This window comes from Amblyomma americanum, chromosome 10 (genome assembly GCF_052857255.1).
Source record: "Amblyomma americanum isolate KBUSLIRL-KWMA chromosome 10, ASM5285725v1, whole genome shotgun sequence".
Lineage (NCBI taxonomy): Eukaryota > Metazoa > Arthropoda > Arachnida > Ixodida > Ixodidae > Amblyomma > Amblyomma americanum.
Genome location: NC_135506.1, coordinates 125,680,923 through 125,707,545, shown reverse-complemented (window position 1 = coordinate 125,707,545; position 26,623 = coordinate 125,680,923). Strand labels below are relative to the sequence as shown.

The window sequence follows — 26,623 nt, the reverse complement described above, 5'->3', positions numbered from 1 at the left end:
TGTATGCTGCTGTGCCAGATGTGCATGCGCTATCGATGTTGTATTGTTTAGTAGTGTTAAACGACCTTTTTTGTTTTTATTTAAAATCTAGAGTTTGCATCAATTGACACCACAAGTGCCAGCCTGTGTCACCACTGTCTTTCTTTCAGCACGAAATAATTTACCACGTGTACTGCAATTCATATTTGGTTTTAATCAATGACGATGTGACAAGTTACACGTGTCTGTGTAATGCCTTTGAAACAAACTAATATGGATGCTGTATCACCTGTGATATCAGGAGCATTTCATTATGTACACAAAAGGCGATAGTGGCTGATCACATGATCTTGCACAGTATGGGTATTTGAGAAACAATCGTAGGTTGATTTTCGCATTCCCAGACGAAGGCCGGGCCCCGGCTGAAACGTCTGAAATAAGCCACCGTTTTCGTTCGTGCGGCCCTCTTCTTCGATACCGATTTCCTAATGTGACACCCATAAGACGCGATGCCTATCCTATTTGGTCGCCATTGCTGGCCACGCAGAAGATGAGGAGAACGAGGTGGATGCGTCTCGTGCTCGGCATGCGAACCCAGCTACTTGGAACCTTCTGCAATCGGTTAGAGCAGCAGCAGGAGTGGGTCGTGCTCGTGTGACGTGGCCCAGCAACAAAGGCTTCGGGGCAGCGGCTAAGTACCTGGCGGTGTTGCGATAGCTTCCTAAATTCTCCTTCTTTTTGTCTGTGCCTGCTAGCTCCTGTTCTGGGGTTATCGGGCGCGGGACGAGAGCTTAATGTGTAATTCTTCTCCCGGCCAGGGGTTTTCCCCTTGGTCGGCATCTCTTCCTCAAGACCAGCTCCCAATTGATCTATTATTCCGCAGTGGTGTTTCGAGCATTCCGGTCGCTTTAGTGCCTTCCGATGGGGGCGCTATCCGACTGAACAACCCGGAGGCAGTGCAGGCGGCCCTTCAGTCCACATCGAAGCACTTTATGCACATTACCGATGTCCGGCAGTTCGGCAGGGGTGGTATTTTGTGCAGGTCACCGGATAAAGACTGTATTGAAGACCTGCTAAAGTGTACGACCTTCGCCAAACACCCGGTGAGCGCATTCATTCCGCCTCATCTAGCATGTTCCAAGGGCTTGGTCCGAGGGGTCGACTCTCGATTGAGCCTTGCGGAAACGCTTGAGAACCTCTTGCCTGCAGGAGTGATTGCTGTCCATCGATGCAGCAGGATAGTTGACGGAGTAAAAATTCCTACGGAGTCCGTCATTGCCACATTTGCAGGAATAGTTTGCCCGTCAGAGATTAAGGTGTGGCCATTGGTTTTTCGAGTAGATGCTTTTAACTCTCGGCCCCTTCAGTGTCCAAACTGCAGGGCGATTTTGCCACAGCGGCAAAGCCTCCAAATCGGCCTTACGCTGCTGTGGCTGTGGGGAACGTCATTGCGGAGAGGAATGTCCTGAACAGCAAGAGAAATGCTGTTTGTGTAGCTGTGCTCACCCTGCTGATTCACCTGACTGTCCTGCACGAGCACAAGAAGTTCAGGTGCTCGAGGTTATAGACAAGGGCAGATGCACGCGGAGAGAGGCTTTTGCCGCAGTCAAGGAGAGCCTCAGGCTACTCTAGTGTGGCCGCCAAATGCCCACCCATATTGGATTCTAGTTGGCCCCGGTCTATTACAGCAGCAGTTGAGAAAGCTGTGGCAAATGCAATGAATCGCATTATGGAAACCGTGTCCACGTGCATTTCGCAGGTGATAGCTGCTCAGATGACCAATCTTCTGCAGGCGTCCACCGCTCCGCTCTTGTCTTCTGTGGCTTCGGAAGCTACCCCTCCTTCTGTAGTAATTGATTCCGCTCCACAGGGCCAAAAACAATGTGAGCAACAAAAGACCTCTGAGGCCTCTCCTTCGACCAGCGTTATCGACGCATCCTCTATGGACTGCATGGATATGGAGTCTGATCTCCGTGCCCAGAAACGAAGTAGGTCTCCTCTGAATATTGCAGGCCAATCTTGCCCCCAGTCAAAGACAAAGAAAAGTAACTCAAGTCAAAATGCTAAGACCAGGATTCTAGAAAAGGCAGTCGCGGCTGCGCACTCCCGCCAAGATAGGGTTCCTAAGTGTACTACAGTGGAATTGTCGATCTATATTCTCAGCTTCAACAGATTTAAATTGCCTATGCAATCAGCTTCTACCAGATTTAGTTGCTTTAAAGGAAACATGGCTAACTTCAAATTTCAATTATCATCTCAAGAATTACCGTCCGTTCCGGCTTGACTGGTAATCACGAGGGGGAGGGTTGTTAGTGCTCATCTCTACAAAGTTTTGCCACAGGGCATGCATTTCTTTCCAATATGCGGACAATGAATGTGAAATCTTTCCGGTTGACCTCAGTGTTTCAGGTCAACAGCCCATTACGGTAGCTAATGAATATTTCCCGTCTGGTGTGCGTGACACTCGGCCCCTTGACTCACTCATGTCTAGTAGCCGATCTAAGGTTCTATTACTTAGACTTCAATTCGCACGATGTGACATGGGGGTTTAAAACAGACAGCTTTGGTTCTAGACTGTTTGATTGGGCTTCTGACAACAACTTGATTTGCAACAATTCCGGATTGCCTACGTTTGTTCGGAGCCAATACCGCTCTGCCTTGGATTTAACTTTTTCCTCCCCAGGAGTCTCTGTTATGTCTTGGGCGCCTGTTGACAATGCAACCAACAGTGATCATCTACCGATTAGTTTCAAGTTTGCGTGTAAATTAACTTTTCCTGAGCGACATCTGCGCACGTTAATAAATTACAGTTGCTTTAAAGACACGCTAAAATCAGCCCTCCAAACCACTTCAGACAGTAGCGCTCAGACAAGTGCCGAAAGCAAGGCTGCATATCTATGTTCAGTACTGGACCATGCAAGGCAAAAGTCTTAATTTTTGGTTAAGACAACCAAGGCTGCAATCGCGAACAATTGGTGGAATGCTGAGTGCACGCGTGCATATAGACGACGGAAAGCAGCTTGGAAGAAACTTCTCGTCAATCAATGCCCAAAATATTGGTTGGATTATAAGTATGTTGCAGCAACATTTAAGCGCACCGTCGCCCGTGCAAAGAAGGAGTATAATACAAATCATTTCGATTTTCTTTCACAATCGGGAAATAAAGGAGCTTTGTTTAATTTCATGAGGCGGAACAAGGTGATTCCTCTGGCTGCCAACATTGAATCCCTCGTTCAGTCCCCTGCTGACACCGCAAAGGCCTTTGAGGATATTGCGTGTGGCTTAGACCTTCGCTTTACATCTGCCTTACCTTCTCCTACTATATTTACATGCACCTCAAGTGATTTCACTGAGGCCTCTATGCCTGAGCTGTCGCAGATTGTTCTGCGCTTATCCCCAGCGGCTCCTCGCCCCGATAAGGTCACTTCATTTATGATCAAAATTTTGTTCAATGAATCTCCTTCAGACCTGTTGGCTCTAGTTAACCATTCTATTGAGGGTCCTTGGATACCGCATGAGTGGCGTCTTGACGAAATAGTTCCACTGCTTAAAAAGCAAGGGGAGGGCTTAACTTTAGACAATATACGCCCTATTTCCTTAACATTGAACCTTGTGAAATTCGTGGAAAGGGTCCTTCTCAGCCGTTTCATGTCATTCATTTCAGAAAATGCTATATTGGATCCATGTCAAACTGGTTTCAGGCCGGGTTGTTCAATTTGGTGTGCTCATACTGACCTTGAGAGTCGTATTAAATTAGCTCGCAATAGAAAACAGTTTGCTGAGCTTGTCACCTTTGATGTCAGTAAAGCATACAACAGCGTTGAGCACTCTACTCTATTACTAAGATTACAGGAACTGAACTTCCCAAGCTATTTTGTAGCCTGGATTTCTGCTTTTTGAAAAATAGAGAATTTTACTGCTGCCAAAATGGTGTTTCCTCAAGGAGATTTCCACAGTCAAGAGGTGTACCGCAAGGATCAGTTCTCTCACCTGTTCTTTTTAACAGTTTTTCTAAGCTCAATTTCATGCATTCAAAATGTGAAAACTTATGCGTACGCCGACGATATTGCATTTTTTGCAACATCAGGTGACATTCAAACTCTTTATCGAACCCTGCAAAATTACCTCAATGTTCTTGACAACTGGTTAGGAAGAATTCATCTGTCCCTTAATGTGAAGAAATGCGCATTGTTAGTATTCCCAGTTTCAGTTCCTGTAAATATCTGCCTGGTCTATAGAAATAACATAATACCTCAAGTTCACACGGCGAATTATCTCGGAGTAATATACGACTCTAGTCTTTCCTGGCGGCCACACATTGAGCAACTTACGGCAAAAGGAGTTCGGGCCATTGGCATCCTGCGCAGGCTTTGTAGTGCTAGCTCAGGCATGAGAAGGCATAACCTTCTGGTGATTTATAAAATGTATGTCCGCCCAATTTTGGAGTTCAGTGTGTTGTTTTATTCTCAGGAGCTCCTGCCTATAAACTTCGCCCTCTTGTGCTGCTGGAGCGTGAGGCGTTGCGCCTTTGTCTTGGGCTTCAAAAATATGTCGCCAATGCTGTTCTGCACCTTGAGGCGCGGATGCCATCGTTATCAGCTAGGTTTAGCCTTTTAACAGTTCAAACATTTTTAAAATTTTGCGACTCACCTCTTCACGCTTCCAGTATAATATTTCTTAGTAAACCTTCCGCCTTTTTTAGCGCTGCCTGGTCTCGTTTTCATACCCCGCAGATATTGTATGTGCAGTCCCTCCTTGATCCCATAAATATTCATTTCACAGATGTCCGCCAATTGTATAACAACTCATCATCTGTCCAGATCGAATTCGATGACATTTTCCCATTGAACGCAAAGCTGCAGCCCTTCCCGCTTCTTCAGGGTCCGTTGCAGGACCGCCGAAGGTCCTTTCCCTCTCATGTTTTTATTGCTACCGATGCCTCGCAGGATCGCGAGAAGGCAGGTGTGAGAATTTTTTCGCCTTCACTGGATTGGTCTTTTTCTCTCCGTCTTCCTGACTTCACTCCCATTTTTCTGGCTGAATTATTAGCAGTAATCTTAGTCTTACGAAAATTAGAAACTACCGTCTCCCAGGTCGTGGTTATGACAGACTCTCGGTCCATTTGCTCTTCATTATCCTCACCCACTGAGTCTCGGGCATTACGCCACTTTAAGTTCCTGATTCCGCTCCATCTAAATTCGGTAAGGTTACTTTGGGTACCAGGTCACATGGGTTTTCACTTAAATGAGGTTGCAGATTCCTTAGCAAGAGCCTCTCTAGATCTGCGGCCCAATTGTTGCTGGCCTGCCAACGTGTGCATATACAGCTGCGGAGAGGTTTCGCAGCTACACAATATTTCAGGAATTTTCTGCCTCGGCTCCTATATCATCTCCCGAATATCAGCATCTTCTGCATCCTTGGAGTAGCAAAGACTGGCGCTCACGCAGACTAGAGGTCTCTTTCACGCGCTTGCGTTGCCGGGTTCCCCTTCTAAATTTTTACCTTCACAGAGCTGGCCTGGCGGCTTCCCCACTGTGCTCTTTTTGTGCCGAACCTGAGACAATAGATCACTTCCTGCTGTTCTGTCGCCGCTTCTCTCATTTGAGGAAGCGTCTTTTCCAAACTCCATTTCATCAACTGGACTTGCCTGTGTCCTCCGCGGTTGTTCTTCCCATTGGCGCTTCTTTTCTTGTACGAAGCGACAGCAGTGTGCGCTCTGCTGTGCAAAAATTTCTTCAAGAAACGCAGCGCGTCCCATTACAATTTCTTCTTCCCGCTCTCAGTCAGTACGACATTGAAACATTACAGGCATTGTATACTATTATGCACATTAAGCCATTGTCCCGTCTTCGATCTCCAAGTTAACAGGATCCCTGTCCTTCCGTCTTCTAATCTATCAGGCTACCATCCTATTACCACTCCTTTTCCTGCCAAAACTTTCCTGTATCCAGCAATTAACCGCCTGTGTTTTGGCCACTCCCCCATAGTGGGTATGTGCCAGCAACGTCTCAGGACTTCCTCCTTCTTTTCTTCCTTTCAGTCGCCCGTAGTGGTCTGAATAAACCACTGGTTGCAGCATCTTGGTGGAAGGTGCCGCGTATACAGGTTCCTCCAAGGACGGATCTCCAGCTTCACCATCACCGGAGTCTTCGCATACTTGTCTGCCGCCTTCTGGGCCTATGATGTCCCTGGACGGCGACGCTCCAAGGTCTGCAGCCAGCAGTTCATGGCAGCATTGCTGGGGCCCACGGTCGTTCGCTGGCTCAACAAGCGACAACGTCGTTGAATGGCTCACCGACTACCTACGGGTGAGTTGTTACAATAAGTGGAACTCCTCCGCCCGACTTCCCGACGTCGTTTTTTCCCTTACCGACATGGCCCTAACGTGCTATGATGACCACGCGGATTCTTTCAAGACATGTGAGCGCTTTGTACAGGACTTCAAGAAGTATTTTGGTGACTCACTTACGAAGAAGCGGGCTGAACAAGCGCTTGCGCAAAGGGCTCAGCTTCACGGTGAGACGTATACGAAGCACATTGAGGAAATCGGCAAGTTATCCAAGGTCGTCTCTCCTGTCATGAGAGAAAAGGACAAAGTTTCCCACTTTCTTAGAGGATTCGCCGAAGACATTTACAATTTTCTTGCCGGAAAAGAAATTGTCGAGTCCGTGTCTAACGTCATCAAGCACTGTCGAACGTTTGAGACATTGAATGCGTCGTATCGCATTGAAATTTGGACGTTTGTCCGGGGTGACGACGGTGACAGCAGTAGACACAATGTCGTCATGTGTTCTGGCCTTCACGATCCGCCAGATTGTTTGCGAAGAATTGACCAGGTACTCAGAATTCCTCAGCCCTCGGTCCTGTGTATCCCACGCGCCCTCCTCCGTCCGCCGCCGTTAACGCAGTGGACTTTGAGGAGCACCAGGTACCCCGAGGGCTGCCCCCTAGCAAGATACCGAGATTGCCCCCAAAGCACTGGTCCGGCTTTTACCAGCCTACGACAGCCACATACGACGAGCACTTTCGGCCCAATATTTCGCATGATGACTACTTGCCGCCGCAGCCTGGTCCTGGTTCGTATCTTGTGTGTTACCGCTGCGGTCAGCCCGGTCACATCACGCGATTTTGTCCCCGGCGACAATCATCCCTTTATGGCTCATCTACCTATCATCCGCGGCCGGATTACCAACCCGTTCTTCTCGGTACTCATCCTGCCCGCCTGATTCCGGCAACCCATGGCCTGCACAAATGCGGAATCGTTCGCCAATATAGGATAGAAGTGTGACACCGCCTCCATCTTTCAGCAGTCGTCTATCTCCATCGTCACTACGACAGTCCTCCATGCCTCCAGCGGTAAACTAGTCAGTGCGCGGCAGATGAAGGTGAGGTCGCTTGAAGTCTGCCGCCGGAAGAGATATCCGTGCCTTTAGGTATGTTGCGGAACAAAGTGACTGTGCTAGTGGATGGTGTAGCTGTGATGGCTTTAGTGGATACCGGTGCCACTGCTTCCGTTATAAGTGCGACGTTTGAGTGTCTCCTCAAAAGTAAAGTTTTGTTTTGGTGGAAAAAAAAAATGTCCCACCGAAAATTGGAGTGTGCACTGTTAAGCTTTCCTTAAGTGGTGAAGTGTTCAGCACGGAAATGGAGGTGCTCGCGCGATCGACGCACAACGTTATTCTTGGCCTCTACTTTTTGCAGATGTGTGGGGCTAGCCTCGACTGTCACATCGTGGAGCTCAGCGTCGACAAATGTTTCACCACTGGCCTTGTAGAAGGCCCGTTCAGTTTTAGAGTGTGTTCTGTGTTACGCAGCATACTGTCGAGCCTCCTTCTGCGGCTGTATATTTCTGTCAGTAACAGACGCATTGAACTGGGGACCGTGAATTGTTCGACAGAATCTGTAGCCCTGCGTGAAGGCATGAAGCTTGTGTCATGCAGCCACGACTCAGGCGCCTGTGTCCGTTGCCGTGGTTACCCGCGCCTTGGCCGCAGCAGCGCGAGCTTTACGACGAGTCGCAGTTACTTCGCATGATTGACAACTCGCTTTTCATGCAGGAGCGCCGTTCTCTATTGGCCATCCTCTTGCGACACTGCTTCGTGTTTGACTTTTCACAGCCCCAAGCAGCACGCCGATAATTGCCCAGAAGTGGTCGAATACCCGACAAAGTTGGCTCCAATAAAGGTCTATAATGGCATCTGACTTGGGCGCTACCCGATCCAGTGTTTGAACAAGTCCACACAACTGGCTTTCCAATCAGCAGCCAGTAATGGCGTACAAGTTTATGGCATGGCGTGAATGGCAATCCTTGGCTATTCAACATTATCCATCAAGGATTCCTCATTGGCTTATATATCATAGGCATCCGGCCTAACTCAGCGGCTTTCCAATGCTTCCCCCCAAAGCTTATCCACTGTTTTTCACTGGCATCCAGCGACACTAGCTGGATACCCACTATTGCTCACCCAAGCTAATGCACTGGCTTTCGCCAAAGGCATCCAGCCACTCACTGCTTACCGATTGTTTCCCACCCAAGTTCTACCGCTGGTTGTTCACCGCATGCATCTAAGTACACTCACTTGCAGTCCCATTAGTCGTTCCCCAACACTGCTTACTATGGATTCTGTGTTTCGGACTGCCAAGTTCATCTCTGATGAATGTTTCATTTTGGAAACCATTGTGTATGTAATGAGTTTGTAAATGCCTCAGCTTATTGTTATGTGCATTGAAAATGAGCAAGCCAGTAATGAAGAGCAATGTGGAACATCTATTAAAAATATAGCAAAGAGCCGCCGGACTAGGCGGGCAGTGGAGGCTGCGTGGAATCGATTAATTGGCCCTGTGGGGTCTCAGCAGGGCCCTACCGTCTCATCAAAGGCTCCGCTGCTGTAGCAGTCACCGGGTTCGACGGAGGCGCTGCATTGAGGGCAGGCCCAGGTGCTATCCCAGCCAGCTAGCACCTCAGCAATGCGCTTTTTGCGGCCGCCTACCCCGAACAAGCTGCGCACAGCCGCCTGCCCATATATGCCAGGACAACCTACAAAGCTGTCTTCTCCTTTTCGATGATGGCCCCTGCACGTACAAACCGCAAAAGAAAACGTTATTTGACAAAATGCATTTTGGACTAGGATTGCTGATACATGCCGTATGAACTAGAAAAAAAATCACCTGTGTCTCCTCTGTAGAGCTTTCTCAAAATAAAAGCTTTCCTGCTAAACTTGAGATGGTCGGAAAGGCCTCTAATAGCCTTCCCAACTCTGGCTTCAACCTCTGGGAGCTTGCGGACCTTAGCTGGAATAGCTGCCGGCGCTTAAAACAACAAGCAAATAATTTCGAATCAGAGTTTCAACTCACAAGAATAGAATGTGTTCGTCGACAAAACAAACTGCTCGGCTAGTTGGTCATGTATGTTAAGTCTTACGTGCAAGAAGGAAAGGGAACAAGCTTGAAGAAGCACGGCGATCCTTGTCCTTTTTTGCGAAAACATATCTGCCTGTCTCAAGCCTGTTTCACCGAGCAGCTGCTTTCTACCATGACCCAAGGGGCCAGCGAAGCGGCCAGGCTTTGGAGGCTGAGGGGAACGGTTGAAAAGGAACGAAGAATATATTCGCGAAAGGGAGGGATATAAGAGGAAAAAACGCGACGGCGGGAACAGACAAAAAAAAGAAAGACGGAAGCGGGCTGTAACCCACGCATGCCACCGCAGGCCACATCTACTCGCGAGGCAGGGACTGAACATACCGGCCGAGCGAACGGTCCCCTTCCCGGTCGGCTGCCGCCGCCGGAGCAAAACAAGAAGCTGCGTCGCCGCGAGCACTCCCGAAGGCGCGACGTGAACGCAGCCGCGGTCACTTTCAGAGGGATTAGATCGCCCGTGTGAATACCCCTTAATTCACTTCGCCATGTGTTAACCGAATGAAATCAAAGGCCCTTTCGTGCTCCTATTGGCTCGAAATTTGGTCACCCTTCAAGAGGGGACCTATTTGGTTTTTAAATGTATGGCTGAAAATAAGTTATCGGTGCATCAGTATTTTAAAACTTTTGTTTCCTTTTAAAATTCTACTTAGACTGTACGACCATTGCACGAAAACTGTATGCTCAAGACATGCTCTGGTCCGGCGATGCCACTTCGAGAGAACTTCGCCGAAGACGACAGCACAAAAATTGCTTGCAACGTCCGCCGGTGTGCAGTGACCCGACGGTTTTCGGTCATTAAAAATATGAGCAGGAAACGGAGCAAAAGTGAAGCGGACACAAAAGCCCATGACAGCTGTATCCCATCTAAAGAGAAATACCACACCCGAAGAAGAATTTATTTAAAGGTATCTAACGTCCACATATGCGCAATGACCCATCTGTTGTTTCATTTGAACAGAATCATTTGCAAAGTCAGCGATAAAATATTGGGATGAAGAATTCGCCTATAGAAGACGTTTTCCCTAAATTTCTGCAATTTTTTAAAATTGGCTTTTCGGGTGAGAAAAGCGCTTTTTTGGCATAATATGGACAGTCTTGCAATGCGTTAGATTACAGTTAAAAGGAGTTAGTATGCAGGCTGCCTTACTGATGTTCAGTATTTAAGTTTTACCTACTTCTTTTAGGTTCATAATTACTGAGAGGCGTGTAGCCCACCGTAAAAAAACCTAAATATCAGGTTTTGAATTTGGAAAACGCGGTTGTCTTGAGCGGTCTCGCCCAACGAATTGGCTACATCGCGCCAAAATACGTTCACTTTCGAGATGCTTCGAAGCAAAGCAACTTCTCCAGCCAAAATACCAAAAAACAGCCAAAAGTTGTTGGGGCCACAGCGCCGAGGGTAACCACGTTTTAGAAACTATAAAAACTTATTTAGATATTACTTGCGGCGGGTTAGCGCCTCTCAACAATTTAGGGGCCTAACAGTAATAGGGAAAAAGTTATCCTATGTTAGTTAACTAACCTGATAGTTCGTACATGTTAGCTGTGCTCTTATGTGCTACATCACCGAGAATGCTATGCCGAGAAAACCGTGCTTGTGGCTCAAAAAGCCTATTATAAAAATTGCTGAAAGTGTTACGCGAATTATCTCATAAGTGCGTGTATTCTGCAGATTGCGGATCGCGAGTAATATGTACGTGCGAAGGAATATCTGCAACCATTATAGTAAATATAGAAGAAATATACTCACGTATCAATCAGATGGCGCCAAATGATTGGCGATACCTACGAAAAAATATCAACTGCAAAAGGGAAAACCCAGGTGCGAAGGGCTGCGTGCTCCTTCAGTAGAGGTTACAGTGTAGGCCGGCAAGCTGTGAAAAACAAGCAGAGGGTGGGCAGAACACAGACGCCTCAAAAACTGATGTTGGCCTAGCTTTGTTAGGCCAGGATATACGTAGCGAAAGCGCGGCGACATTTGTTTCGGAAGAGTTAATGTGTGAAAGGCGCGCATTCACTACATGCGCCTTTATTCAAGATTGAATCTTGAGCCGTCGTAGCGGAGGGAATTCGACTTCCGGCCGCGCCAGCGGGCGGACGTGCTTATCATGTGCTCCAACAAAGCGGTGTTAGCGGCTGTTTCTGGTCGCGGTGACAGGGTTTTTGATGAAGCTGGAGAGGACTACCAAGTTATACTGCCGCAACGGCCCTCAGGTCAGATAGTTTTGAATACCGTCCTTTTGCACGGAAATGTGAAGGCTCGGCCGTTCCGTGTCGAAGGTGTCATCGCGCTGGTGGCTTACCAAACGAATCGTGTTTAGGCGGTAACACTCAAATCAGCTGAAACGACAAAGCGCATGCTAGCTAAAGGGGAGCTCGTCGTCGAGGAGCGTCGGTGCCTCGTCATTAATCCGGATAGCCAAGAGATCAGACTTAAACTTCATTGGTTACTTCACGGAGTCAGCTACGACAACGTGCGGGCTGCCTTAGCAGCTTATGGCAAGGCAACAGAAGTTACCCGAGAGAAAAGCCGAGTTCGCGGCATCAGCGACAGGGCGTCGACGACAAGGCTAGTTGTCCTCAAGTTGAGGCCGGGAAGCGCGATTGACGATCTACCTCATCAGTTACGTGTCGCAGGTGAGGTTGCCTTAGTGGTGGTGCTGAATCGGGTTCCGTTGTGTTTACGGTGCGGCAACACGAGCCACGTCAGGCGAGACTGCAAGGTGCCAAGGTGCTAGCGATGCCGACGCTTTGGGCACGACGCTACCCAGTGTGTCAAGACCTACGCTTCCATCACAAGCCAACCGAAGACTGATTTGGTGGCAGAGCACGTCATGGACGCTCAAGATGCGGAAGAGACTTCCAGGAGTGCGGTCCCCAGGCAGTGAGGCACCTGAACGCGCGAAGGAAAATCACGGTGCTAATGCTACCACTGGTAAACAAGTTCATGTGAGTGAAAGCCTGTCCAGCAAAAAGGCTGTTGAGAAGACTCCGGTAGCGCTACGAAAACAATTTCGGTAGTGGAAGGGCAAGAAAAAGTACAACCTATGGATGCCACGAGCGGAGGGCCAGCAAAAAGATTGCATGAGAAGATGGGTGCTGGAGACAGTTCCAGCGTGGAACCGCCCCCAAAACAGCTGTGACTCGGCGGCCAGGCTTCAAGTCCAAACAGGCAGTTCACCCTGACCGCAAAGCGGTCAACCAGGAGCCCACGTAAGAGCGAGGGCTTATTGTCCCTCAGCGTAAGCAACCAATATTTGCGTTCATCGTGGCAGCATCTCAAGACCCAGCTACATGGCAGGAAGTCGGCTCTTCCTGCGCGGCGGGAGCGACTTTAGACTTTGTCAACGACGTATTGTTTATTGTACTGCATATCGAGGTAAGCCACACGGGGCCCTTTTGGTCTGATAAAGCACGGCAGCAAATTTTAAGAAAGCACTACGTGTAGCAACATTGAACGTACGAGGCATGAGAAGTAGGCGTAGGCAGTACCTGGTTAGCCGCCTATTCATTGAAAACGAGATTGACATCGCTGCCGTGTAAGAAACCAAGGTCAGAAGCCAAAAGCAGACGGACCGCATAGTGCAGGCTTTCACTGCCATCTATAACGTGTGCCGTTCTCATGCTGTAGGAGCATCGGCAAGTTGCGCGCTTCGTACACGGAAAAGTGTGGGAATTTTGAAAGAACAAGCTTTTGTTTGTGAAAATGGTCGATTTATTGTCCTAGATTTTGCTTTTACTGGGTCTTCTTGGCGTGTTGTGTGCATTTACACACCCAACAAAGAATGTGATCACAAGCTGTTTTTTTTTTTTTGAAAATCTAGGGCAGTAATCTGAAATCCGAGCGGAATATTATATTTCTTGGAGATTTTAATTGTGTTTGTAGGTAGGCCAGACGACCGAGCCAAAGGTTGGCAAGTAAAAGATCAAAGTGCTAATGCATTGATTGGGCTAGTTGACGATAACGAGTTAACAGTTGTTGGCTGTCTTTTATCCACAAGCACTCAAGTGAAATTCACGCATTTCCTAGGTGAGAGCCATGCGAGGCTCGATCGCATATATATATATATATATATATATATATATATATATATATATATATATATATATATATATATATATATATATATATATCGATGGGTTTGACACCTTTGTGTGAAAGCTATGACGTTATACCGGTATCTTTTTCTGATCATTGCCTCGTTGTGTTCAACCTCCGTTCCAAAGCAGGGAAGTCGCAATTTAACCGGGATCTCTTAAAATTAACTGCTAAACGTTTAGAAGACGATCTCTTTGTAAAAGATCTAAAACAATTGCTGCACACTGGAGCGAATGATCACAGTTGCTTTGCAACCAGCTGGGAAGGCATTAAAGTCAAGGTAACACTGAAAGCAATCGAGCGAGCAACCGTGCTGCAACACAAAGAAATGCAAAAGGAAAATAATTTGCGGTGCCAGCGGAAGTTACTGCTGAACATCGAAAGTGCGCAGCATGGTTTCTATATGAAGCAGATAAAGGAAGTGAAAAGCAATCTTGGGCTTGTAAATGAAGATAAGAATAAGGGGCAGTGGTGCGAGCACGCTCTGAGCGATTATGGCTGGGAGAGACGCCCACTAAGCGATCCCTGATTGGCGAAAAGAGTTATGCCTGAAAAAACGAAATTCACAAAACACTTTACAGAAATAAGGAAACCATCGACCCCAATCTTATAGAAGCCGCACTTGTTGCTTAATATCGAGATTTACTGGGAAAGGAGCATACAAAGAAAGAAGGTTTTGAGTTTGATTTTTTGCGGCGAACGCCCAAATTAGATGATAGCGTTAAATAAAGATTAGAAGCGCCAATCAGTATAACCGAAATCGAATGTGCTATTGACCATCTAAGTGCAGGAAAGTCACCTGGACCTGATGGCCTAGGTGCCGTCTTCCACAAATTTTTCAAATGAGAGCTCAGTTCTTTTTTGCATAGAGTCTTCAAGGAGGCTTATGATACAGAACAATTGCCTCCCACTTTTAAGACGGCACTTATTTTCTTGATTCCGCATTGTGACGACGCAACTAGGGTACTGTTGGTTGGGTCCTATTAGCCGATAAGACTCACCAACGTCGATTATAACGTCTTTATGAAAGTGCTGGCAAGAAGGACACAAGGCGTTATAAATTATCTGGTAGGTCCACATTAAACCTATGGCATTCAAGGGCGCACCATTACCACCAATGTACACGTGGCGAGAAGCATTCTCGAGTGCTGCGACACTCTCGGAGGTCGAGTTGCTATGTTGCAACTCGATCTGGCGAAAGCGTTTGATTGAGTATTCCATGACATCCGTTTTCAGCTCTTAGAATATGTCAATATTGGGAATATTATCACCAAAGGTGTCCAAATGGCGTACTCTGAGTGTGCTGTGCACATCATTGTAATTAAACTTAGTGAAACTGACTGTAAAATCCTCCGGGAGGCAAGGCTTTCCATTGTCCCCTTTCCTTTTCGCGTTATATCTCGAACCCTTTTGCTTAAGCCTGATACATAATGAAAGGATTCGCGGTTTCACACTCGAGGGAGCGGAAGTTTATGTGCTTCCGTACGCGGTCGATGGTATCTTCTGCGATAATCGAGCCAGCGTTCATGAAGCTGTTCAGGAGGCGGGTGATTTCTGCGATAAAACAGGATGTCGCGTTAACTGGGACAAGTCAGTAGGTTTCTGGCATGGCGAGTGGGACCAACACCTTGAAGTGTTTGCCAACATAAAATGGACAGCGCTGCCCTTGAAATATCTCGGTGTGCCCCTCCAGCACTACGATGACAGCAGTCAATACTGGAAGGATGAAATAGAAAGTGCTCGGGATAAAACGCTTGCATCTAATGGTCGCAATCTCTCTATGTTCGCACACGCCACTATTGCTAATCTTTTTCTAGTCGCAAAGATATGGTATGTTCGGCAGGTATTATTTATGTCGTGTGTGAACTTACAAAAAATACATAGAGTATTTGCAGTTTTTGTGTGGCGTAGCACATGGGAACGTACGAGCAGGACCAATTTGTTCCTTTCGCTTCGAAATGATGGTGTGGGTCTTGTGCTCCTATATTTGAGGCAAATTGCGACGCGTTTTTCTTTCTTTCTTCGTGACCAGAACGATGATTTTTTGCGCACATTCATGCAAGTACATCTGTGAAATGCTCTGCACGAGTACATCGTGCCATTTTCTGTTAAAAGAAGTGCAAGGGTAAAAAGATTTTGGCGTGAAGTTGTTTCCTCTTAACAAAAAAAATGCATAATAATTTATTGGATGTCATGCTACCCATACCAATGTACCGACAGCAAAGCTGTGCAGGCTCAGGGCAGGATGTTCTCAAAAGGGTGAAAAGAACGCCAGTAAAACCCTGCGTTAAAAGCTTTTTCTTTCAACGCCATAGCAACACACTTCAAGTCAAAACACGGCTGGATAAGAAGAGAATTTTTGGGCCATGGACAGTAAATTGTTTCTTGTGCAAAAAGCCAGAAACGATCGAACATGCATTCATCAACTGTTGGGACCCTGTATTTCATTGGGACATCCTTCAAAGGACGTCAAAGAAAGACCTGCCAATCACACCTTATAGGATCCGGGTTTTGCCTGTAGGTGACGAGGGAGGTTTCCCTGATGTCTTCATCATACTACTCGGCCTGCACAGTTTATGGACTACAAGGGTGGCATTTAGAAATGCTGATGTAAACGTTCGCGCATCTTGAAACCGAGCAAAAAAGACAGGGTACGAGGAAGAAACCAACAGGACAGAGCGCGGAACGGTTTCTTCCTCGCCCCCCCCCCCCCCCCTTTTTTTTTGAGCGGTTTCAAGATGCACTCTACTAATGGTCACCAACTAGCCCGTCTCTCTCAAGTGAACATTCGGCCAGTGAGAGAAAATTTTATAGAAAGTATTATGTACGTGCGGGAAGCTTACCTTGCCTAACTAGAGCCACCAGAGTGGCTACCCGTGTTGGATGAACTTGCTGCTCTGAAGAAGTTTCAAATTTCTGCGTTGATGTCACGGATATCTCCGGAGAGCACTCGGACCGAAAGAATGGACTAGGCGACAGGTTTTACCAACACAGACGCACATTTAATACACCCTACGTGACACACACACACTAGAACACAAAACTAACAAAACTAACACAAAACACAAAGAATAAAAATACACACGACCCGGGAACACTGCTACCAGCGTCTACTATTAGCGTTCTGCTCACGGCGTTCGTGCTCACGGCGTTCGTGCTCACGGCTGGTTCGGTGCGGCTGCGGCGTTGTATGGATCAAGTAGCCGGCGTCGAGGCGGGGTTCGACGTGCTTGGGCTGGCGTCGCTGACGGCGTCGCTGGCTGCGTCGTATAAGCTCCCGGTCAAAGCGCCCGTAGAGTTGATGCCGGTGTTGTTGGCGTTGGGGGAACCACCCGGATGGGTGGCAACAGCGCTGGAGACACCCCTGGCCGTATCAGGTGGTAGCTTCCTCCGTGGACTCCCCGGAACGAGATCAGGCACGGCAGGAAGTAGACGATGCGAAGCCGTAGAACGCGAGCTCACCGGAGCAGTAGCCGGCGTCGCTCTCTTCTAGCCAAAGCGTCCCTGACCCGTCGGGGCCTCCGCTTCTCTGTTCCTCCCCGTGGCTCGCTCTTCCTCACCCTTTTATAGCCTTGGCGTTAGTCCACGTAAGCCTTGTCCTCGTCTTCTCTTTCTCTTCTCCACCAATCATCTCTCTCCACCTCAACGAATGCTTCTTCTTCCTCTTCTTTATTCTTCGGTTAATTCGCGTCGTCTTCTTCATACCTCTTTCCTTCATAATTTTATTTTGGACTCCTTATTATCTTTGACAAGGGCCCTCTCTCTCAAGTGTTTTCCCATGAAAAACTGCTCACGTCATACTCTTCTTCAAGCTTTCCAGCCAACCGACTATCTTCTGTGGCGATTCTTGACCCAGCACACAACACACCGCAGATGTCCAGCACACACCTAGACCACGCCGCTAACTTAGCACACCAAACTGCGTTTTCAGAACGCTAACACCACTGCCGTTGTCCGTACAGAGTCCTTGATAAATATGTTGGTGTCCACAACACATTCGTTTGCATAATCACATAACACCACCAACAACATGATAAATCCCAGAGATACATTAACACAGCAACAACAACAAGATACATCCCAAGTATACCTAGAGGTGGTCAGTTAGCTCTATGTGTATACAAGTCTAATTTGTAACATATGACATCAGTTTTGCCAGGCCCATCCAAAAACGTCTCCCTCTTGATTTGGAGTAGAACTGCGATCGTATGTCTTCATTCTCATTGGGCTTGAATAGTACCTCATCCCCTACTGCATTTTTCTTCCCAATACACATGGGCACCTCGGAAATATCACCCGTCTCCTCGGCCCCTATCGCAGACGCTACCTTGGGGGCGTACCGTACGGAACCCCATTGTTCGTATTTATTCATCATATATACATGGAAGACCTTCTTAGTGTCATCTATCAATAACTCATAAGCCATGTCCTCTTTCTTCCGCGTCACAAGGTACGGGCCCTTCCATCAATAACTTATTATGACCCGTGGTCAGCAGGACGAGAACCCTGTCGCCCGGATTCATATTTCTCTGAATGGTTTTCTTTTCATAATATCCCTTATGGCGTTCACGCGCGTTTTCCATGCCTTAATGTCCAAGCCTGCATGTTTCCTTCAACCTGTCCCGCAACTCGAGAACGTAAGTGTATGTTGTCTTGAGATCTGATGCGATCTCTTTATTAGCCCACAGCTCCTTGAGTATTGTAAGTGCACCTCTAACGGTTCTCCCATACAACATCTCCAAGGACGAGAAACCAAGGCTCGTTTGTGTTACTTCGCGGTAAGCGAACAAAATAGCTGGAAGATATCTATCCCAGTCAGTAGGTCTCTCCTGGCACATATTATGCTCATATTTTTGAGCGTGCCGTTGAACCGCTCTACAAGCCCATTATACATGGGATGGTAAAGCGTCATCAGTAACTGTCTTACTGACAAAAGGCTGTTAACCTCCTTCATTAGTTCCGATGTGAACTTCGAGCCCTAGGTCACTCAAAACTCCCCTGGGGAACCCATAACGCGAAAACATTTCCACGAGACCCTCCGCCACTTGTATACTGTCAATAGTTCTCAGTGGAATAGCGTCAGGATAACGAGTGGCCACTTCAACTAGAGTAAGCACATATCTATTGCCTTTGGCGGATACTGATATAGATTGTCCCCGCAATGTCAATAGCCACTGGCTGAAACGGTAGGTCGATGGCTGCCATCTTGGCCAGAGGTACGGGCCCAAATCTTCCCTTCGGAACTGTGCGCTGGTACGCCGGTACACGTCACATGAGCGAACAAACTGCTTAACGTCACTCTGAACACCCGGCCTCGGTGATCCTAGACACCATTATTTGAACACCCTGGTGTCCGGCCATAATGGCGTCATGTCCTGAGCGTAGCACGATCTCTCGCATATCTCTCGCTAACACCAGCTGTTGGACCCGCCTTCCTGAACTTAATATTCATTCCCTGTGCAAAAGACCATTTACCAATTTATATTCGAATGACGTACGACTGTTCATTCTTTTAACTTTTTCCCGACTCTTTCGAAGCAGGCCTTCAGGCTCGGGCCTTCTTTTTGCCTAATTGCAATCTCGCCCGGTGTTACGCTAAGACACATCGTAAGAGGAGAAGAGAGCGGTCGCTGCGTTGCTCGGGCTTTCGCTTGAGCTCTTGTCTCCACTGCCGACGAGAAACTGAGTGCACTCGTCTGAGCTGTCGCGGGCCTTTCCTCCTTTGGATGTTCCTCAACGTCGAGCATCCTCCACTCGGGATCGGGGTCTTCGACTCCTCTTGCACCCGTAATGTTCCCCAAGATGAGATCGTAGATGGGTTGGTCTACGAATTTTTTCCACTACCTGCCCTGTATAATATGGCGTGGACACTAGAATCCTAGCTTCAGGAAGGTACCTCACTGTGCTATCTACAAGAGTCACGACCGACGCGCAGGGAGCATAGTTATGTCGGCCACGGAGCAGGGTGCTTCCTGAACTGCAACGAGCTCAGCATAAAAGGACGATGAGGGTTCCGTAAGCTGAAACCAAGAGGTTTGATTCAGGGCAGGTCTGCACGGGCGGTAAATAGCTGCGGTCGCTTTGCAGTCTTGTATGCTTGCGTCTACGTAGACAACAATGAATTCTTCAGAGAGGCACACATTTTGGTCCTCAAATTTCTGGCGAAGCAACGAAGCCGAATTAGCAGATGTTGGTCGGCGATTTTCTGTTGGCTTGTTGTCGCTGAGCAGTGTAAACTTCCATGGGTCAAGAACTGGCGTTGGCGGCTGAAGAATGGAGTGTGACGTTGCATAAGTCCTCAGTGCGTGCGTGGACTGCGACAGACTGGCCTTAAGGCTGCGCGCATCACGGCGTTGCTGCACCAGCTCATCAATGGTATTGAGCTGTGCATTCTCTTGTAAAGCTGTGACCGGTGTGATGTGTGGAAGGCACGTAATGGTCCTCATAGCCTCTCGGTTCACGGCTTCAAGGCGGTTTCATTGGGCTCCTTTAAGATGTTGAATGTGGGCTTGATGAACAATACGTAATGCAGAACTGCCCTCACCAACTGCCGTGCAACGAGCGAGCCTGCGCCACTTTTTTTAGGAGCAATTCTTCTAATCAAACCCAAAGTCCGAATAGCTTTCCTTTTTGCCTGAGAAAGCCATGCAGTCACTTATCCTGATTGGTGAATCATTAAGCCAATGATTTTTACACTCGGATTTTCATGTAGTGGGGTGCCTAGTAGACAAAGACGGAGTGGACTTGCAGCAAGTTTACGGCGTCCCCAGCAGTTGTCGAGTGACGTGTACGTTGTTTTATGCTCGGATAGTTGAAATCCGATGGATGATGCGTAATTAGAGGTAACATCCAAAGCAGATTGAACGGCAGCCTCCTGAGTATGGAGATCTTGGTGAGTGCTCCACACCGCGATGTCATCAGAGTACTGAAGAATTTTTGTGTCACGGATGTCATGTAAGCGCCTAGCCAGCGGGATGAAAGCAATATTATATAACGTCGGCGACAATACTGATCCCTGGGGTACGCCGCAGAGAGGAACGAATGATCCGACCGCTTCGCCCCTGAGGTGTATTGCATTTTTTCTGCCTTCCGTAAATAAATCGACAAAACTACGCATTCTCAGAGGGAGACGAAGCATATCAATGGAGTTCAGAATGGCTGCATGACTGATCTTGACATATGCCTTTTCAACGTTCATTGATAAAACGGCACGCATATTACGGCTGCGGGTAGATGACAAAACTGCAGATGCCAAGACAGCCAACCCGTCCTCTGTACAAATATATGGACGAAAGCCGACTTGTTCGGGGTGATAAAAACCGTGCTGCTCTAGCCACCACAACAATCGTGTGGCTAGCGTAGGAGTTAAGGAGATAGGTCGCAAGTTTGCAAGGTCTGTCGGAGGCTTTCCTGGTTTCGGGATAGGAATCACGACAGAGGATTCCTAACTCTCGGGCACGACGCCATCAAGCCATACCATGTTTATGATGTCTAGTAGTTGAGGGAGTGCAGCGCCACTTAGGTTCTTGTACAGCTCGTACTGAGTATTGTCCGGCCCAGGCGCTCTTTTACGTTTCGCGTCATCTATTACAGCCAGCAACTCAGGCATAGAGAACGGACACGCAATTGCATCTGCGTCGACATCAGACGGCATTTGATATACATGCGCAGGGATGCCTGCCATACTTAAACTAGCGGCTGAAAAAGGCCCAGCATCGTATTTTGGGAAAAACTTTCGCGCTGCTTCTTTGGCGAAATCATTTGGCGACAAGTTAGCCCCGAAGCAAGCGGTTGCTGCTGCGCCAGTCGAACGGCGACCGTGTTCCACTGTACGGATTGTTCGCCAGAGAGAGGCATTCGAGGATTTCGCAGAAAGTTTTTCGCACCACGTAAGCCCCTACCGTTGAGAAAGATCGCGTTCATATTTGCGTGCCTTAGCAGTGAGATAGTGCAATCGCGTACGTGACTGCGACAAAGAAGGGTCTCACGTAGCAGCCAGCTCGTCTTGACAGCGTGCCGCCCAAAAGTTAAGAAGGCCGAGTTCTGGTGCCGGTCAACCAACATCAGTCGAGGTGTTAGTTGTAGCACTGTTGAGTGCTGTTTGTATGCGCTCAACAAGAATAGGCGAAGAATCTTAGGAGAGATTGTCCAGACAGGAGGTAAAACTGTCCCAGTTGATCACGGAACATTTGTAGCGTAAAGGTCGGAAATGTGAGGCATGAAGACCGATGATAAAAGGGTGATAATCGCTTTCCCAGCAGTCTGGCTCCATGTGCCGGGAGGGAGTACCCGGACCCGACCACCACGTCAAGTCTGGAGCATAGGAAGCACTGCGAGTTTGACGCACTGGCCGAGTTGCTGTGCCAGGATGGTTGAGCAACACAAATTGGGCATCCGTGAAGGCGTCCCGCACACGCCTGCTACGAGGGTTCGAATTGGGGTACCCCCAATCCTGGTGACGGGCGTTAAAGTCGCCTCCGACTAAAATGGGACACCCGGTATACTGCCGACGGACACTTATTAACCAGCCAATATTAATACTGGAGGAAGCACCACCGGCTGGTCTAACGGAAAATGAAACGACCACAACGGTTCCCTTCTTAAGTTTCGCAGCCACTGCCTACCTCTTGATACGACGTGCACCAATTTTCGAGAGCAAGACGTACATGCGGAAAACGTGAGTCCACATACACCGCCGCCTTTCGCGGGGGAGCAGCAGTTTGTACACGACGGTCTATGATTGAAGGAGATATGCAGACACTGAAGCCTGGAATCGTTCTCAAGGCGTTTGCTTCCTGTAGCAGCATGGCCCATACTTGGAGCTTGCGAATTTGAAGTCGGGTCTTGAGCCCTCGCACCTTCGCGGAAATGCCTCTGCGGTTCCACTGCAGCACACCAGCACGACTAGAACTTGCCATTTCAAGTTACTAGCCCAAGCGCTGTAGAATCAAAGACGTCAGGTTGGACAACTGGCTGGCCATAAACCGGAGCAAAGAAGTCACAGAGTTGTCCACTGGCACATCGGTAACCTGGAAAGAGGCGGCAGGAAATGACACTGGTGAGAGGGAGGAAGGCGTTGTTGCTGCGCCATTGATAGATGTGGCTTATGCTTCCGCTGCCCGTCTACGTCGAGCAAGCAGTTCACGGTGTTTCCAGAGCTTGATGACCTCCGCTAAAAGACGTGCGATTTGGTCGTCGACTGCGGCCTTATCGTCCTGCGGTATTTCAGGCACACTGCGCTGCTTTTTTGGCGTTTTTCGGAGGCTCTTTTTTCGCACAGTATCATTAGAAGGCTGCTGAGCTGAAGGATCATGCGAGGTGCGCTCAGGGAGCTCCGGCCACTCGTTGTCATCCCACTGGAGAGCTGCGAACCGATTGGATGTCTGCAATGAAGTTATGCTGTCATGTATTGGCCAATGCTGAGTCATTCGACCACGAGCCTTTTGTGTTGCCTTTTGTTTTGTCGGACAGCTTGGAGGTGTTATCTCGTGGTCGTCGGATTCACAAAGGCCGCATCGATATGCCACTTTCCCTTTCGATGTACCTTCACCAGCCGCAGTGAAGGGGCAGGATTTGCGCATATGCCCAATACGAAAGCAGCTATCGCAATATACCGCACTCGGTTTATATGGCCGATGCCGTAAAATACAGCCATAATAGAACAGACGGGCTGGTAGTGTCAGAGGGCCTTCTAAGGTGACTATGCAAGTGCGCCCCTTTCCCAAGCGTCGGGCCTGGATTAAACGGTGCGTGGGACGGTACAGCTCACGCTGGAGTATAGTTTGATCTTCAGTGATATCGGCGTTGTAGACGACGCAGCGCTGCAAGTCGGAGCCTTCAACTAAATACAATTGTACTGGCACTGAGATTTGGCTTGTTAGTGAAATGCTGGTGAGCGTTTGCCCACAGTACTGTCCACAGAGGGCATGCCTTAGCCACGAACTTGACCAACTGGACGACCAACCGCTATCCGAAAAAAGAATTCTACGACATCGAAAGGACCTACCGTCGCAGAAGAAGGCCGTGCAAGCGCTTTTGCGCTTCTTACAATCTACCGGCCTGTGTGAAAGACTTTAACTGGAACGCCTTGTGTGTGTGTGTGTCTCCATGTGTGCACGTTCCTCTTTTTTGCGTTTTCCTCTCTGTCATCTTCCTAACCCCTATCCCCCATCCCCAGTGTAGGGTAGCAAACCGGAGACTCACATCTGGTTAACCTCCCTGCGTTTCCTTTTCATTCTCTCTCTCTCTCTCTTTTGTTATTGTTATATGTCAGACACGTGTGCCAACGCCAACCCCTTAATAAGAGGAGGAAGTTCACTGTAGCCTCATTCTTGAGAAAGGACAGGCTCTGTCTAAAACGTCCACTCAATATAAATCTCTGTCTATATAAAGCGTTTCTCAACTCTGCATTTAAACTCTAGTATTCAAATACGTTTTTCTTTGTATACTTCATTTCTTCGATGGCTGCTGGCAACGCTTCTAAAATAGTTTTTGGGAAGTTTCTTCTTCATCCACCAAAATGGGCAGTAATTGAAGATTCGCAGACTAAACACCTCTTCAAACACATCGACGCTATGAGTCGGTGCACCCCGGCCTTCATTACCCAACCTGGTGTCGAGATCAATGACCTGAAGAATCTACTTGACTTTGTGCCTCCAAGTGTGATCTGTGTGATTCTGCATTTGGGAACGAATGATCTCAGCAGCGACAACATCCGGACCACGTTCAAAAGGTACGCAGAAACCTTCAACATGATCCGCACAGACCGGCCCAAAACTCAAGTAACTTGTGCAATGCTTTTAATACCCTGTGCGCCAAACCACCGGCGACGGTCTAGTAACTGGCAACTCGTTGATAACTTCAATCGCCGGGCTGCGAAGCTCAATTGCCAACTTGTTGAACTTTGTAGACAAGAACCCAATGTGTTTTCCTAAACCATTCGCGGGAGATCTTTCCAACATCCAGTGTCATCGCAGCAGATGGAGTTCAAGTTTTCATGGAGTTTCAGTCTTGTCATGGCACATGTATAACCTCCTCCTCGACTACCAGCGACATTTCCTGGCAGAATGGCAAGACCACCTGCCGGCAACAGAGGATTACACCCGGTTCCCCGTGCAGTATCACACGCGAGTAGCTCGCACCTACTCTGAGGTTCTCAAGAACCACCGGGAAAAAGATAGACAAGCCGGAGACCCAGAGTTGCCGACCCGCGCGGAGACGCAACGACAGGTAGAGGAGAGTAAAACAATGGTCCTACAAGGGTGCCATCCCAAATAACGGCTAGAATACCTAGGACACTTGTGCGAGATGACCAGTGCAAGATCAACCATGACCCAACGCAGAGCTCTACTGCCGACATCAACGCGGCCACCACCTCTTCGCCAATTGGACAGTAAAGTTGTTCCCGCTCGCCCGAACTAACCCAGGGGCGCCGCACTAGACAGCACCGCCGAGAGACCCACTTCAGCAATAGGCTTATCCGCTGGAACCCACCGGCAGCAACCTCCATCTAAGGCGAAACATGTGTATACCCCCACCACTTCCAGTACAACAGCGAAATCCAGAGCGAGCAGCGCCAGCACTCCAGCAAGCCTCGGCGGAGCATCAGGACTTTCGTGTGCAGTGCAGCATCAGCTGCCTTCCACTGCGCAGGGCCATGTTGATACCATATCCAGCCGGAAAGAAGAACTTCCCACCACCCCTTTGTCACGCTACGACCTCCGCAAACGCTGCCGTTCGGCACAACGGGTTGCCCGACACTCTCTAACGCATCCTACGAACAGCCTTCTTCAAATAACTCCAAAGTTCTAAAATTCAGAAATATTGTGGATAAACGAATTAGGCATCAAGTCCATATTCAAAGCATAAAGGCGTATCTTCAGTCAAAATCGTTCCAAATGGTTTACAAGTGTGGTTAACACCGTCAATAGGTGAACTATGTGAAGAGGAGAAGGTTAATTGCAACCGTATACTAAAATCTGCCTCTTTAAATTGCTTGAAGTTGCCATCGCTCACTCTGAGAAGGCATTGGTGGTTCTGAGAATAGAAGATAGTCGTACTCGTCAACAAATTCTCCTTACCGCTTAAAAGAACGTCTTGCTGATCAAGATGGTAACTGAACATCTTTGGTTACAGGCGCGAAAACAGACACAACACAAGACAGAAACACCGCACGGAGCGCCACTCTGTCCGTCCACGGTTACGGGACGGAGTGGCGCTCCGTCTCGTCTTGTGTTAAGCTCCGTCCCGTCCTGTGTTAAGCGACCCCGTCCATGTGTTGTGTCTGTTTTAGCGCCTGCAACCAAAGATCCCCTTACCGCGCTTGAGGCCACCAAGCTTATGCTCTTTGAGAAGAAGAAAGCGACTGAGTTTCGCGAAACCAGACGCAAAAAGTTCATTCGAGAGGGGGTTCCACGCCTCGCGTGGTCAAATTCAATAAAAAGCTAAAGAGAATCAAGAACAGAGGCAGCTACTGATAATAACCCTACTGTTACAATAAGCTCCAACAACAAATTCAATAGAACTGCACAAACATCAAAAGTTCCAAAAACACGCGTAGAACTATCTAGTACAAAAGCAGCTACTAATAATAATCCTGCGGTTACAAGCACCGACTTCTGTTTCCACCATACCATTGTTACTCTATCAACCAGGGTCCTAATGACGAATGACAGATCCGTCCTCACTCGAGGTCTTACATTTTGCGCTGACACCCTTAAATAACAACGAATTCTCGGTGCTAAAAGAATTGGAGAATTTTGCACCAATATTGCCACTCAGGGAAACCTTTTCTCATCGGGCACAAGTTAACGCGGATATCAGAGCATTCTGCGTTACCAACCACCACTACTTGAAGCAGACCGAACTCTGCAACACCAACAATTTGTAGCAGAGACTGTGGATCAAGTTGCAAAGAGTAGGGACATATCCCTACGGTTATCTAAAGCCCTCACCGCACCACACTCGTCACCAGGCCGATTCTATATGCTACTGAAAATCCACAAAAAGAATAATCCTGGCCGCCCTGTAGTATCGGGAATCGGCACGATAACGGCACCAATTTCCAGATACATTGACACACTAATTAGACATATTCCAACAACACACCCATCCTACATACGTGACACC

General features: G+C 48.2%; 1 protein-coding gene across 2 annotated transcripts in view; it reads left to right on the top strand.

Moving 5' to 3' along the window:
- LOC144106403 (uncharacterized) overlaps window positions 1–26,623 on the top strand; it is a 563,571-nt gene that overhangs the window by 370,062 nt on the left and 166,886 nt on the right. The gene's annotated exons all lie outside the window — the stretch shown is intronic.